Genomic DNA, 14,380 nt, shown 5'->3' on the forward strand with positions numbered 1-14,380 from the left:
ACCATGAGATGGCAGCACATATCAGTTGCCTCTCTTCATCGGATGCCATGATATTAGTGATAGCTTTGGCTAGCTATCTCTGATTGGCTACCAGTGGAGATTGAACTGCACCCTCAGTCTCCAAAAGTTAGATAGGGATAAAACGGCCTCACCTACTCCCTATACAGGAATGAAAAGGCATTAGTTGATTTTTTTTTTATATGAAATAAATTCCTAGTTTAATTTTAATGTTTAATGTCTAAGTTTTTTACTTTTGATCACACACACACACACAATCGGCTACAAGGCCTATAACAAATAAATGTATATGATCAAGTTCAACAAAGTAATCAGCTGATATTCTGCTTATAAGAGCCAGAGGTTAGTGAGGAAGGCTGTCCTATAGAACTAAGGTGGATAGAAGTGAAAGATGACTGGGAGTGGCAATCTGATGAGTCTGCAGTTCAGCTGTAAAAGGATGTTGCTGTTTCTATCCAACAACTGTTGCTAAATATCTGTTAAACTTACAGCTGTTGCTGTAAGTCTAGCAGAAATAAGTCTATGTGAAAAAGTTATTAATCATCTGACCTGCTTTCTACTGAACAGCATCAAGAATCTTGAGGGAGGTTTTAGGTACATGTGAGAGGTTGGCTGGATTTGAGATATGTACAGAGTAAGTAACTGGACAAATGAAAAGTAATGTTTGAGTGAAAGAGGGTGCCAAGTTTTCTGAAAGCTGAGAATGGTACAGAAGTGATAAGTTTATGTCAAGAAAGGCTAGAAATAAGTCAGTCTAAGAAGAGAGATCTGATCTTGACTGTTGCACATTGTCAAAAGTAAGGGGGGGAAGAAGCAAGGTCTTTTTTGTGATAAAAAGAAAAAACTGTGTTGAAGAAGCATTTGCAGATTGTTATTGCCTCATTGCAGGATGGTGGAGCGATCAGTGTTTATAGTATTTATTATAGATGATCTTGAAGTTTGAGATGTTCAATCACTACAGGGTTTATCATATGACAGAGTGCCATCATCAGGAAAACCCTCAACAGGGTTTGAAGGTTTGAAGTTACTGAGAGCAGGTCATTAAGAAAGAGAATGGGTGAAATAACAGAATCCTGTGGAATATCATTAATAGGAAAATCAAAAGAGTTGAAGCCAGCTGATTATATTATAGTGTATAGATCCAGGAGTACATCTCTTGAACCCAACTGGCAGGACCAGAAGCCCCCTCTCCCAACATGCAGATTTTTCAAGATTCTCCTGATGTCCCTCTGGCAGAAAACCATGGGGGGGGGGGGGTATAATGATCCAGTTAAAGAAGGTGATCTGCTCTGGTTATCTACCCTGGAACTGGATGATAAGAATGAGGTAGGATATCAGCTTTATTCATAAGTAATATTGCAATACCACCATCTGGTGATAAAGATGTGATAGCACAGATGGACAAAAGCTGTACTCAACAGCCTCTTCAAGGAACTGCCATGGCATTAGGGATTGTAGCTGAGGTAAACTGATTTACCAATAAATGGAGCAAAAAGAAATTAGCAAAATTTGGTATTTTCTACCAGTATTTTGGTAAATCAAAAACATTTTAAATGCATGTGATGTGTTATAATTTTATTAATTAATTTTATAAAATATAGCTCTTTCGAATAAACAGCTCAGACCGTAATGAGTCTTGTGGCTACGTTAGCTGCTTGCATTATTACCCTAAATATTTTGTAATTAATTTAACTTTGTAGTACTAGTAACTCGTAAAGTTAACACATTCGTGCCAGGCTGTGCCTCGAGTGAGTTGCATGTCAGGCAGGAACTCGCATGACCATATAACATATCCCTTCAGCATCTGGCAGGCACATTTTTGCACACTGTTAAATATACACTATCTACCAATAACTGTCTGGGCACTTCAACAATTTACAATTGTTACCAGCAGGCGAACCCTAATATCGGGCATGTCCATCTTTGGGTTTGATCAACTCCTGCACTCTTTCAGGGAGGCTTTCCACCAGTGTGCAGCAGACATTGGGTGGAATTTGTCTCCCTCCTCCAGTACTGAGTTCAGTGACAGATTGAGGATGTGCTGCTCTGGACCTCAATCGCAGCTCCAATTCGTCCCACAGGTGTTCAGTGGGGTTGAGATCAGGACTCTGCACAGACAGGGCAGTCATTTAAAAGCAATCTCTTCATACCATTCCATAACAGCTGCAGCTTTGTGGCATAGTCTTGAGAGTAATACGGGTCCATTCCATAAAAACTCCACAGTGTAGGCAGTACCTGATTATCCAGAATATCAAGGTATTGAGCTGCCTTCATGGAACCACGGACAACGACCTGTGATCAAACCAGCTGAATGCATCCTACACGATTACTCCTCTGCCACCAAACTTTACTGTGGGTACAATACATTGTGGTAATAAGCGTTCGCCAGGCTGCCTCCACACCCACACATCAGACTGGAAACAAGTGAACCTTGAGTCATTGCTCCAAAGTACCAATTTCTACTGGTGAATTGTCCAGTTCACATGCTCTTTGTACAAGTCAGATGATCTGCCTTGTTCTCTGTTGTGATGTTCGGATTGTGTGCTGCTGCTCTTCCATGAAAACCCAATAAATAGAGTTATTTTCGTACAGTATCAGTGCTCACAATGGTGTTACTGGCACTCTGGATCTCATCACAGATGATCTGTGTCGATTGTAGCCAGTTTTTGCATGCTACCAGTTTTAACACCCTCCTGTCCCTGTCAGTCAGTTTCAGCTGCCGTCCTTGGTGTTTTGCTGCAGTAGTGATGCCAGAACATCTCCATTTGTTGATCACACCACCAACTGTTGATTTTGGATGTTCCATTTGAGTGGCAATGGCACATGTAGACATGCCACCAATGTGACAGCTTATGGTGACACCTCTCAAAGTCACTCAGTTCACGTTGTATTGCCATACCACCTCTATTCAACTGCTACAATGAAATACTGCTTCCTACTATCTATAAACCAGTTTTTATGTTATTAACAAACCTGGAATGTTCCATAACTTCAAATAACAGGGTTGTTCAGACAATTCTTGGTAGATAGTGTACATGGCATGCTGTTTTCAGTTGGTAGACTTATTTCCAAAAATAATGTTTCTGAACCATCTTAAAGTATGGAAAATTCCAAATGTAACGTTATGTTATTTCAAGTCATAAAGGAAGAAGGGGCAAAAAAACAGTATTTGCTTTTGAAAATTTGCATTACATAAGTAGGTTTCATAACAATGGATTACATAAATTCATTTGTTTCTACTGAACTATATATGAATGAATAAATTTCCCTTATCGATTACATGCTACAATAAAACTTCTACTTTGTCTGGCTTGTGATTGTGTAGTATGGTAACTGAGGGAAGGATGTTTGTCATCATACCGGGTCATAAATTTCAGTTGTCTCTGATTACACTAAGTACTGTAATGACTCTAAATGTTACTAAATACAATGTATTTGTATTTAATTCTACAATAAAACTGTTTTGATTGCAGCTATGCATTATGGTGTATTTTGGGGGAGATGTTTTTCTTGTCATTTTCATTCCAGTATTCAGCTACTAATGTGTGTGTGTGTATGCACACACACATGCACTTTTAATTATTGATTAGTTGAAGTATGTTAATAAAATATAGAATTTCCCTTAATTATTTGTTTATAATATATCCTGAAACAAACAAATTTCCACCTCCTATCCACATGCGTTTGGTTTGATGTCCTTGTCCATCTTGAACATGTTAAAGTATCCACGTATTTTGACACTACATATTAATGACAAAATTATATTCAGTAATTCTGTGTTCTGATTGATTGTTAAAAGAGCAGTGAATATTGTCAGTAATTTACATATTGTGTCAAATAGTAAAGAGTCAAAGGTAAGAATTAGAATATTTCAGGAGTCTTAATATTTGATAATATGAGGAGTTGAAAAGGGATATTTTTGTATCTAAGAATAAAATTTCATAGTGGTGTTATTTTAAATGTGCTTAAGCAGGAGACACATATGCTGAAAAAAAATCATAGCAGTTTGTGGAAAGTACCAGCAGTTACAAATTTTTTCAGCATGTTATGTCTCCTGCTTATGTATGATTTACCTAACCATCTTAAGATGGTTAGGTAAATCATCATCATCACCGGACATCCATAAGTGCCGTATGGTCACTTCGATGCTCGATGTGCCACACCAGTCCTTACCATGTAGTCCTGTTGTATGCTTTTCTGGAGGCTTCAACTCTCTGAAGATCAGTCACTCCATACACACACACACACACACACACACACACACACACACACCATCCATCCATCTCACTGATGGTCTACCCCTTCCATCCTTTCCATGTGCCCAAAATATTTTCAGTATCCTTAAGGAGCCTTAAAGTTCTGCTGATCTTTTCTAACACCAATTCATTTGTACACCTTTCAGTATATGATATTCTCAACAGCCTTCTGTTCCACCACATCTCAAAAGCAGCTATCCTTTTCTTATCTGATTTCTTTAGGTTCCAAGTCTCATATTCATAAGTCGCTGTTGGAAAAAGAACTGCATCCAAAATCCTCAAACTTTGTTCATGTGGATCCATTCTTCCAGATTTTAGGCAAGTCTCTGATTGTTGTTTTAGCCCTTCCTAATCTTCTTCTGACATCTTCTGAACAGCAATTCTTCACATTAGTAATGGATTCCAGGTACTCAAACTTGCTGACTTCCTCAATTCTTTCTCCATTTAGGTAGACTTGTTTCTCAAGAGTTTCCCTGTCTGTATTTCCTTTGAGAACCATAATCTTTGTCTTGCAGAGATTGAGCTGAAGTCTTCTCTTATTACTGATCACATTAACTATCAAGAAATTGTCCTAATTCTTCCTTGTCATTACAGAGGAGTACGGTATCATCAGCATACCTCGGATTACTGATCAATCGACCACCTCTCCTAATTCCTGTGCTCATCCAATGCTTCACACAAGGTGTCCTTAGCATCGATACTAAACAAGTGAAGAGAAAGTAAACATCCTTGCCCAAATCCTTTTCCAGCCGGAAGCCATTCAGTTAATCTGACACTTGTTCTTACATGGTTTCTTCCTCCCTGTACAAGTTGGTTATCAACCATGATAGTGTGTTGAGGAAAATCCATTCTTTTCATTACATCCCACAGTTTCGCATGCTGAACACAGTCAAAAGCTTTATAGTAGTCTAAGAACCATATTACTATAGGGAATCTAAATTCTTTATACTTTTCTGTGATCTGTCTAAGGCAAAGGATCTGACCTCTGGTGCTCTAACCTTTCCTAAAACCTCCTCCTTCCTCGAGCATCTCTCTGCCTCAACTTTGGCCTCATTTAGCAAGATCTTCAATAAAATCTTGCTTGCATGAGAGATCGAACTAATAGTTCTATAGTTCTTGCAATCCTTCATATCTCCCTTATGTAGTGATATGAAAACCAACTTCTTCCAGTCTCTAGGCCATAATCCCATCTCCTTGTAATCAATCTATGATTACAAGGATATGGATATGTGGGCTTATTTAATTCTGCTGGGATTCCATCTGCACCTGGGATCTTATTGCTATTAAGCTGCATAACTGCTCTTTGGACTCGGTTCCTTTGACATCAGCTGAGTTAACAATGAAGGAGAAACTTCATTTGCTGACAACTGAAGTAACATGTGAAGATCTAACTCAAAAAAAAAAAAAAAAACATCAAAATCCTAAAGCAAGTTGTTAGAAAGGAACTGACGAATTTTCATTTTCAAGAAGAAGAAGGGGGGGAAAAAAGAAGAAATTATTTAAAACTGGCTTTTTACTTGGCATTGTTGTGTCAAAGTACATAAGTCTGTGAATGGCATAGAGAAGTGCATCCTTCTAGAGATGAAACTTGGATGACATTGTGATCTGACTTACCAAGAGATGCAGTCACATTAGCAGCGTATCTGGAACGAGAACCATTTAAGAAAAGATCCAGAGTGTTGGGTGACTGGAGAGGATTGTCAAGAATTTTGGTTGAGAGATGAATGATTTACTTTAGATCATTGCCTACAGCAAACACTCTGCTCCTCTTCCACCTTGGAAAAGAAAGGGCATCAGCATTGTAGGCATTAAAGTCACCAATGAAAATGACTTAGGGAATTTGGACTGCAGGAAAAGAAAACTTCAATGATCAGAAGTCAAAGAGGTCAGAATACTTTTTCAGAAATGAGGGAACTGGAGAGACAGTTGATGAATGATACATATGAAGCAAGAAAATCATATGCCACAGCAGGTCAAAAAGGAGAGATTAGGCATTCTGTTACAAAGAATATCAGTGGCAGAAGGAATCACACAGATTGTTGTTAGAAGTTGTTGTGGCACACATTTGGGGTTAGGTTGAAGGCGATGGTGCACATTATTGAGGTTGGTGTTTATACATGAATTTTGGCAAGTGAATGTGGAACATTTTTTTTTGTAAGATTTTTTCTTCTTATTTTTATTTTTTTTTTTTATTTTTGGGGAAATTTTTTGAGATTTGTTTTTTATTTTAGTCAGAGTGACTTGACTCTGTTTGCTGCCATGTCCATATTTTAAAGGTGAAGAGAAAAAAAAAGAGTAGAGGGACATATTGTGAGAAGAGGCAGACTCTTAGACATGCTGCCCATACAAAGAGCATGCAGGGTCCATGTCATAATGTGGCCTCTACAGTGCCTCTCACCATTACATGGTTTTTAAATTATGTGCCAGCTGATGCTTGACATGCATTACCATCTTCAGTCTGTCTACACGGTTAGCCTAGTGGCTGTGCGCTTAGACATGCTGCCCATACAAAGAGCATGCAGGATCCATGTCATAATGTGGCCTCTACAGTGCCTCTCACCATTAAATGGCTTTTAAATTATGTGCCAGCTGATGCTTGACATGCATTACCATCTTCAGTCTGTCTACACGGTTAGCCTAGTGGCTGTGCGCTTCGCAACCATATGACTGGGGAAGGAGTGTCCCAGGTTCGATTCCTGTCGAAGACGTGAGGAATTTGAGGATCTTCCTCAGCCATAGCCAAGTTAGCTGGTCTTGGGCGCGGGCAGTAGTTTTTCCCACCAGTTTATCTGGCGTTTTTCATCCTGCAAGCAGGCAAACCAACGCCGTGAACACATACAGATCTACAGCCATAAATACTTACCCCCCCATGAGTGGGGCTCAACTCGCCCCAATAGAGACGGAGGAGAAAAGGGGAGGAAACTCCATACGAATAAATAAATAAATCTTCAGTCTCATATACACTATTTGGCAGCCAGCTTATGGAACTGCTATACCCATGAAGATTGGGGTGGGAAGCAGCACTGGGTCACAGTATTTTTGCCATGCCCTTGATGGATATCACTTGCATGGCATGTTGGGATCCAAATCCAAAACAATGGCAACTATAACTTCTGGCCCCAGTAACTGAAGTAATAGTGTTTCACCAGGATAAAGATTATCCACCACCTAATGATTGGGAATAAGACAAAATTATTACAGATTTTTAAATTAATAATTCACTATTAAACATTTATAAATCTGAAATTTACACTACTATATTCCTTAGCAGTGCATATTTGAGGTTTGTATAAAGTTATTAATTGCTCCAAAGAATAACACTTTGGACAATAAAGAAAGCATATGGATTGCTGAGGAAAACATATAATATCAGAAGGATTATAAATGATATTTGAAGGTTCATACAGAGATCTCAACATTTTATTTGACTCTCACTATAGTAAAGTCATAGAGACTGCAGGAATAGTATTATGCCTTTGGGTTTTGATCAGGACTTTTCTTTCTTATAGTAAATGAGTTTGTTATAATGTTTGGTTTGTGAGAATTGACTGTATTAAAGATCAACAGAAAATATATTGAAATTAAGTCTAATGGATTATTTGTATAATATATACTATAGTAGTTAATATGTATTTTATTAACAAATTAAAATTGTCTGGGGTGCTTAGGGGTCAAAGCTGTATAACTAAGAGGAGACCTCCACATAGCCTTTAAAGGAATGCAGAGAACCGACCAGGGCTTCTGACCTAATGTCCAATCCTCACCTTCTCGTGGTGCACCCTGTTGGGTATCTACTTGGATACTGAACGAACGAGGATGGGCTGGCAATTTGGGATTTAGCCGACCAAATTGTATTCTTATTGGATAAACCAAAATAAAAAATGATGGTACAACATGACTAAATTTCATGCCAGCTGGGGCATTGCCCAGTTAAACAAGGCACCCGTTGTTTTCGCCAAGGAACCAGGGCGAACAGCGAAAAGTCAGCTACTGGAACAAATCTGAAAACAAACCTCAACTCAACATCATCAGAGTTAAAGATCGGTACTATCAACATAAGAAGCATGAATGGCAAAAAAAATGGAGCTAGCTGAGGAATTAGATAAGTACCAGATCGACATAATAGGGGTGACTGAAACAAAAAAAGACAAAAACTGGTGAGATCTTTCTGAGCAATAAATACAAAATGTTATATTCAGGCAATGACAATCAAGGAAAAGAAGGAGTAGCCATAGTATTCAACACAAAATACAAGGCTAATCTTCTTGAATGGTAGTCAGTCTCAAGTAGAGTAATGTGGGCAAATATGAGAATGGAGAACTGGACAATGAGACTTATTTGTGCCTATGGTCCCACAGAAGGTTCTACTAAGGTAGAAGTGGAGGAATTTTTTGAGGCTCTAGAGAAAGCTACTGACACAATGAAAAAGGAAAAGTTGGTCCTTGTTGGGGGATCTAAATAGCAGAGTAGGAAGTGATTGTCAGACATACAAAAATGTTTTGGGAAAATTTGGAGAAAAGAGCAAAGCTAATAATAATGGCAAATATCTGTTGGATTTCTGCTCAGGACATGGACTGGTTATTACTAACACCGTGTTCCAACATAAAAATGTGCACAAATTCACATGGAGAGAAGAGGCTAGGAATAAGAAAAGTCTCATTGACTATGTTATTGTTGATAGTGATGTTTTCTCCCTGGTGCAGGACACCAGAGTGTACAGAGGATTTGAAATTGGAAGTGATCACTATTTAGTCTTGAGCAGGATAAAATTCAATTTCATATTGAAAAGAATAACATGTAAGAAAGTTTTAAAGCGAATAAAAGTTGAGCAGCTATCAGATGTGAGCTGTAGACTAAAATACACAAAGATTAATGAAGAAAAAATGAAAGAGTTTGAGAACAGGGATCAAACCTTGGAGATTCAGTGGCAAACTCTGAAGAAAACATTGATTGATTCTGCCAGAGAGGCATGTGGTGAGGTTGTCTGCAAGGATAAAAAAAATCAGAACTCCCTGGTGGACACAGGAAGTTAAAGAGGCAGTGAAGCATATCAAAAGTTCTTGTCAAATAAGCCAGTTGTGCTCTTAGAGAATACAGAGACAAATGCAAGAATGCTAAACACTGTGTAAAACTAGCTAAACAAAAGTCATGGGAGGACTTTGGCAAGAATATAGAAAATAAATATCAAGAAGGTGGCAAAATATTCTGGAGGTTGTTGAAGAAGCTTAGGAATGGAGGAAAGAGTGCTGTAAAAGCAGTTAGAGATGATAAAGGTGACATGAAAACGGGAGAAAAAGATATCCTTGAAGTATGGAGTAATTACTTTGAAAAACTGCTAAATGAAACAAGCAGTGATGACAGCACAGTGGTAAAAAACACTGCCTAGGCATGCAGTCAGGAATACATATCCATACTTGAAGTAGAAAAAGCCATCAAAGGCTTGAAATGTGGAAAGGCAGCAGGAGTAGATGATATTTGACCAGAAATATGGAAGTATGGTGGTATAAGAGTCTTACAGTGGCTGCACTGCATAGTTCAAAAAGCCTGGACAGAGGGACGAATTCCCGATGATTGGAATAGAGCTCTCATAGTACCCATATATAAAAAGGGAAATAAAACTGAATGTGAGAATTACAGAGGTATTTCTCTACTGAGTGTTCCTGCCAAGATCTATGCAAGTATACCTGAGAAACGGTTGAGAAGAATTGTGGAAGAAAAGCTTGGTGAAGAACAAGCTGGATTCAGGCCAAATAGAGGCTGTCAGGATCAGATCTTCACTTTACGACAAATAGTCGAGAAAGCATGGGAATATAACAAAGATCTGTATTTAAGTTTTGTCGATTTGGAAAAGGCATATGACAAGGTGCCAAGAGAGAAGCTAATCAATATGCTGCAGTTATATGGTGTGAATGGGACATTATATCAAGCAATACTTAGTCTCTATTTGAGTTGTAAGTCAGCAGTTAGAATTGAAGGAAGTACAGGAAGATGGTTTAATGTTAAATCTGGTGTCAGACAAGGATGTACATTATCCCCTCTGTTATTCATTATCTATATGGATCACATTATGAAGGAAAGTGGTATTAAACATGATATCAAAATTGGAGATGTTAATGTCAGCTCTTTGCTTTATGCGGATGATGTTATACTTCTAAATAAATCCACTACAAGTCTGCAAGATTCTCTGAATAAATTGAATAGCTGTTGTAATAGATATATGGTATGAAGGTCAGCAATAAAAAGACAAAAGACAATGAAAATAGGCAGAATCATTGAAAATGTCAACTGTGTTGTGAATGGAGAACCTGTGGAACAAGTAAAACATTTCAGCTACTTAGACACGATTTTTACTGAAGATGGTAAATTAAATATAGAAATAGACAACAGAATTAGCAAAGCTGGTATGGTGGGAAGTCAGTTGAATAAATTCATATGGAATAAGAGAGAAATTAGTCGGAACACTAAATTAGCTGTATACAAGACAGTGTTCAAACCAATTTTAACTTATGAATCTGAGAGCTGGGTCAGAAGTAAAACACTTGACCAAAGACTAGAGACCGCAGATATGAGAGTCCTGAGAAAGATTATAGGCGTGAACAGATGGCATCAGTAGCAATATCATATTAAAAATGAGGATATTAGGAAAGAACTTGATATTGTCAGCATCCAGGAATGCATTAGCAGAGCTAATCTCAGGTGGTATGGTCACCTAAAAAGAATGGGCGAAGAAAGATTAGCAAAACAAGTGTTCTCTGCCAGGTTGGCAGCAAAACGACCCAGAGGTAGACCAAGATATAGGTGGATTGATACGGTACAAAGTGCCTTAGACGATAGAAATATAAAATCTGATAATGTTGGAGTCTTGACAAGTAACAGACTGATTTGGAGGAAAATTGTAGATAGGAAGTTAGTAATAATGTAATTTTTTTCATGTAGTACTATCATATCCTGTACACCCCTTGAGGGTACATGACAGGAATTTGATGATGATGATGAATAAAATTGTCTTAATTAAAAGGAATAGTTTGCTATGATTATTCTATAGTATTACTAGATTTGAAAGAAGAGTCAATTGTATTCCAGAAATGAAGCAGTGTGAGAGAATTTAGTTTTGGAGAAACTAATACCATTATAAATCCAAACCTTGGAAATTCAGTGGCAAGCCTAGAAGAAAACATTGATTGATTCAGCTAGAGAGGCATTGGTGAGGTTGTCTGCAGGGATAGAAAAATCAGAACTTCCTGGTGGACACAAGAAGTTAAAAAGGCAGCGAAGGAAAAGAAGAAAGCATATCGAAAGTCTCTGGTGAATAAGTCAGCTTGTGCTCTTAGAGAATACAGAGACAAATGTAAGAAAGCTAAACACTCTGAAACTAGCTAAACAAAAGGGCTATGGAAAGACTTTGGTAAAAATATAGAAAATAAATATCAAGAAGGTGGCAAAATATTCTGGAGATTCTTGAAGAATCTTAGAAATGGAGGAAAGAGTGCTGTAAAAGGAATTAGAGATGATAAAGATATCCTTGATTATTATTACCCCCCCCCCTGCATGGAGTTAAAGATTCATCTAGGAGGTCCTTTCATCACATACCACACTTTAAATACACTCAGATTCTCTGCAGACACCACACTTTCAGGCAAAGCATTCCAATCATTCACAACTCTGCATGCAAAAAACATGCTTCTCACTTCACTATTCACACCCCTCTTCATACAGTTTCCATCGATGACCTCTGGTTCTCCGCTGATCTCCCACTATTTTCTGTAGAACCTCTCCAACATTAATCCTATAACAACCCCGTACGAACTTGTAGGTCTCTATCATATCTCCCTCCTATCCACCAGACTCTGTAAATTGCATCTTCTCAATCTTTCCTCATATTCAACATTCCAGAGGTCAGAAACTACCATAGTTAGTCACCTCTAGACCCTTTCCAACATCTCTTCGTCATTTTGAAAACCAGTTGATGAAATCTGGGCACAGTAGTCCATGTGTGGCCTAATCAAAGTCTTATACAATGGAACAAGAATCTCCCTGCTTCTATAAGTCAGTGTCATCCACATCATTCCAGGAAATTTATGTTGTCTTCACAATTTTGACAATGTGTCCCCTAAATTTCAGATCCTTATCCACTATCACCCCAAGAGCTCTTATTTCCTCCACCTCTGGCAATATATCTTCACCAAGCACAAATTTTGTATCCCATCTGTCTTTCCCAAATTTTAAAACCTTACATTTTGCAACATTTAACTCACATCCCCATTTCTGTGGCCAATTATTCAATTTATTCAAGTCTTCTTGTAAGGCCACAGCATCTTTGATACTCTTCATGGTTAGAATAGGGTAGGAAGTCAACTGAATAAATTTACATGGAATAACAGAGAAATTAGTGAAAACACTAAATTAACTGTATATAAGACAGTATTCAAACCAGTTTTAACTTATGTATCTGAGAGCTTGGTTAGAAATAAAACACTAGAGACCACAGATATGAGAGTCCTGAGAAATATTAGGGGTGTGAACAGATGGCATCAATGGCTATATCATTAAAAAACGAGGATATTAGGAAAGAACTTGACATTAGTAGCTTCCAGGATTGTGTTAGCAGAGGTAATCTAAGGTGGTATGGTCACTTAAACAGAATGGGAGAGGAAAGATTAGCAAAACAAGTGTTCTCTGCCAGGTTGGCAGGAAAAAGACCCAGAGGAAGACCAAGATATAGGTGGATTAATACAGTAAAAACTGCCTTCGGAGACAGAAATATAAGAACAGATTGAATTGGAGGAAAACTGTTGATAGGAAGTTAGGAATGATGTAAATTCTTCATGCAGCAGTATAATATCCTATATAATACCAGTATAATACCCTTGAGGATACATGTCAGATATTGAATGATGATGATAATACTGATGACTTGCAGTGGGTTTATTTAGGAGTATAACATGTGCATGAAGTAAAGGGTTGAAATGAACATCTCCAGATTTAATGTCATTTTCCTTCATAATGTGATCCATATAAATGATGAGAAAAAGTGAAGAGTGTGTACAACACCTGATTTTACATCGTCATCTTCCTGTACTCCTGTCATTAACTTTTAACTGCTGAGTTAAAACTTAAATATAGACTATTTATTGTTCCATTTACTCCACATAAATAATGGTTTGAAAAGCTTTTCTCATGGCATCTTTTCCAGAGCTATAAAATTTAAATATAGTTCTTTCTTATGTTCCCATAAATTCTCAACGTTTTCCTTAAAGCAAGTCTGATCCTGAATCATATTTGCTGCACCTAACTTGTCCTTTCTAAGTTTCTCTTCATAAACATCATTCTAAACACCATAACTATCAGTTTTCTTAAAAAACATTAATTTTGCAGGAAATATTTCCATTTAAAAAATATTTTGGATTTAGCATTCAGAAGTACTCTTGAAAAGTTTTCATGTATAAAAGCAATTTCATTGTTATCTAATGTCTAAAATTATTCTAATTTTATAGGAAAAAAATTTTACGTGATTAAAAAAATTCATTTTAGACCCATGCTTCCCTTAATTAGGTTCATTAAGATTACATTTTTTTAAATAGGAAAAACAGTTTGAGAGTGATAAAAAAAAAAAAAAATTAGAATTCTTTGTCAGTTCATTTTGGAATAATATAAACATTTTAATTTTTTTTTATTGACTATTGTATCCACGAAAGATTGTAAACATACAGCACATCAGTATTGTTGAGTGATTAAGAATATGATGATCTGGAAATTCTGCTACAGAGACCAAACATGAAACTTTTTTTCAAGCCAAATCAGTCTTCCCATAGAAAGCCATTTGATCTCACAGCATTTAGCGATATCATCTGCCTGATGGTATTCTCAAATGGCCATGCAGTGTACATAATAAAATGTAACTTTACTTTCTGAAACAGATATCAAAGAAAGTGTTACAAATTTGTAATGGATGATAGGCATACAGTCAAACACTTGTGCACCTCCTCTGCTTCACACTGATAAAAATCAGGAAAGAGTTCCAGCTCCCTGATTGTAGATACCACAGGAATAGTTTGTTATAGTGGAGTTTGCTACTGGAAATTTTCTTCAGTACACTGATGGTGAGT

At 37.3% G+C, this 14,380-nt stretch overlaps 1 protein-coding gene across 1 annotated transcript in view; it reads left to right on the forward strand.

Annotated features, from left to right (window-relative positions):
• The window catches only part of jar (Myosin heavy chain 95F jaguar), a 517,008-nt gene that overhangs the window by 449,642 nt on the left and 52,986 nt on the right, over nucleotides 1-14,380 (forward strand). The window lies entirely within an intron of this gene.

Source organism: Typopeltis vanoorti, chromosome 7 (assembly GCF_054136105.1).
Source record: "Typopeltis vanoorti isolate ZY-2024b chromosome 7, IOZ_Tvanoo_1.0, whole genome shotgun sequence".
NCBI classification, from domain to species: Eukaryota; Metazoa; Arthropoda; class Arachnida; order Uropygi; family Thelyphonidae; genus Typopeltis; species Typopeltis vanoorti.